This window comes from Cervus canadensis, chromosome 29 (assembly GCF_019320065.1).
Source record: "Cervus canadensis isolate Bull #8, Minnesota chromosome 29, ASM1932006v1, whole genome shotgun sequence".
NCBI classification, from domain to species: Eukaryota; Metazoa; Chordata; class Mammalia; order Artiodactyla; family Cervidae; genus Cervus; species Cervus canadensis.
The window spans coordinates 12,527,180-12,529,943 of record NC_057414.1 but is presented as its reverse complement, the minus strand read 5'-3'; the positions used below and the strand labels follow the sequence as shown (position 1 = coordinate 12,529,943).

The following is a 2,764-nucleotide window of genomic DNA, read 5'->3' as shown; positions in this document are numbered from 1 at the left end:
CAAATGGAAAAGAAAATGAAATAATCTAATGGGTGAGTTGTAAAAAGGAAACAAGTTTAGGTACAGTTTGAGGAAGATATGTCTGTGCTACGTAAGAGTGAAACAGGCTGTTTCAGTTCAAAAACAAAGCGAAGTGAAACAAAACAAATTACTATCTTTTGGAAAGATACTATCATTGGTTCAGAAACTGGAATGGATGACCCACAGAATTATTTCCAACTCTATGTTATATTGCATGCAAATTATTCTAGCTACCACATCTATAGAATAAGGAAAACTTTGGTTCTCTAATTACTAAATTCTAGTGCTCGCTTCGGCAGCACATATACTAAAATTGGAACGATACAGAGAAGATTAGCATGCCCCTGTGCAAGGATGATAAGCAAATTCACGAAGCATTCCATATTTGTCAAATAACACACAAAGGGATTCCCATAAGGATAACAGCTAATCTATCAATAGAAACTCTTCAGGCCAGAAGGGAATGGCAGGACATACTTAGAGTAATGAAAGAGAATAATCTACAACCCAGATTACTGTACTCAACAAGGATCTCATTCAGATATGAAGGAGAAGTCAAAAGCTTTACAGACAAGCAAAAGCTGAGAGAATTCAGCACCACCAAACCAGCTCTTCAACAAATACTAAAGGACCATCTCTAGACAGAAAACACAGAAAGCCTGTATAAATGCGAATGCAAAACAACAAAGTTAATGGCAATGGAACCATACCTATCAATAATTACCTTAAATGTAAATGGGTTGAATGCCCCAACCAAAAGACAACGACTGGCTGAATGGATACAAAAACAAGACCCCTATATATGCTGTCTACAAGAGACCCACCTCAAAACAAGGGACACATACAGACTGAAAGTGAAGGGCGGGGAAAAAAATATTTCACACAAATGGAGACCAAAGGAAAGCAGGAGTCGCAATACTCATATCAGATAAAATAGACTTTCAAATAAAGGCTGTGAAAAGAGACAAAGAAGGACACTACATAATGATCAAAGGATCAATCCAAGAAGAAGATATAACAATTATAAATATATATGCACCCAACATAGGAGCACCGCAATATGTAAGGCAAATGCTAATGAGTATGAAAGGGGAAATTAACAATAACACAATAATAGTGGGAGACTTTAATACCCCACTCACACCTATGGATAGATCAACTAAACAGAAAATTAACAAGGAAACACAAACTTTAAATGACACAATGGACCAGCTAGACCTAATTGATATCTATAGGACATTTCACCCCAAAACAATCAATTTCACCTTTTTCTCAAGTGCACATGGAACCTTCTCCAGAATAGATCACATCCTGGGCCATAAATCTAGCCTTGGTAAATTCAAAAAAATTGAAATCATTCCAGTTATCTTTTCTGACCACAATGCAGTAAGATTAGATCTCAATTACAAAAAAAAAAAAAAAAAAACTATTAAAAATTCAAACTTATGGAGGCTAAATAACACGTTTCTGCATAACCAACGAATCATAGAAGAAATCAAAAAAGAAATCAAAATATACATAGAAATGAGTGAAAATGAAAACACAACAACCCAAAACCTATGGGACACTGTAAAAGCAGTGCTAAGGGGAAGGTTCATAGCATTACAGGCTTACTTCAAGAAACAAGAAAAAAGTCAAATAAATAACTGAGCTCTACACCTAAAGCAACTAGAGAAGGAAGAAATGAAGAACCCCAGGGTTAGTAGAAGGAAAGAAATCATAAAAATTAGGGCAGAAATAAATGCAAAAGAAACAAAAGAGACCATAGCAAAAATCAACCAAGCTAAAAGCTGGTTTCTTGAAAAGATAAACAAAATTGACAAACCGTTAGCCAGACTCATTAGGAAACAAAGGGATAAGAACCAAATCAACAAAATTAGAAATGAAAATGGAGAGATTACAACAGACAACACTGAAATACAGAGGATCATAAGAGACTACTACCAGCAGCTCTATGCCAATAAAATGGACAACTTGGAAGAAATGGAAAAATTCCTAGAAAAGTATAACTTTCTCAAACTGAACCAGGAAGAAATAGAAGATCTTAGCAGACCCATCACAAGCACAGAAATTGAAGCTATAATCAGAAATCTTCCAGCAAACAAAAGCCCAGGGCCAGATGGCTTCAGAGCTGAATTCTACCAAAAATTTAGAGAAGAGCTAACACCTATCTTACTCAAACTCTTCCAGAAAATTGCAGAAGAAGGTAAATTTCCAAACTAATTCTATGAGGCCAACATCACCCTAATTCCAAAACCAGACAAAGATGCCACAAAAAAGAAAACTACAGGCCAATATCACTGATGAACATAGATGCAAAAATCCTTAACAAAATTCTAGCAAACAGAATCCAACAACATATTAAAAAGATCATACATCATAACCAAGTGGGCTTTATCCCAGGAATGCAAGGATTCCTTAATATCTGCAAATGAATCAATCAATGTAATACATCACATTAAAAAATTGAAAGATAAAAACCATATGATTATCTCAATAGATGCAGAGAAAGCCTTTGACAAAATTCAACACTCATTTATGATTAAAACTCTCCAAAAAGCAGGAATAGAAGGAACATACCTCAACATAATAAAAGCTATATATGACAAACCCACAGCAAACATTATCCTCAATGGTGAAAAAACTGAAAGCATTTCCCCTAAAATCAGGAACAAGACAAGGGTGCCCACTCTCACCACTACTATTCAACATAGTTTTGGAAGTTTTGGCCACAGCAATCAGA

The 2,764-nt window shown here is 35.2% G+C and overlaps 1 non-coding gene across 1 annotated transcript; it reads left to right on the top strand.

The window, feature by feature from the left end:
* Positions 1-304: 304 nt before the first annotated feature.
* Positions 305-410, top strand: LOC122431550. The gene has a single exon (XR_006266567.1). It is a non-coding gene; the product is annotated as a U6 spliceosomal RNA (small nuclear RNA).
* The last annotated feature ends 2,354 nt before the right edge of the window (positions 411-2,764 follow it).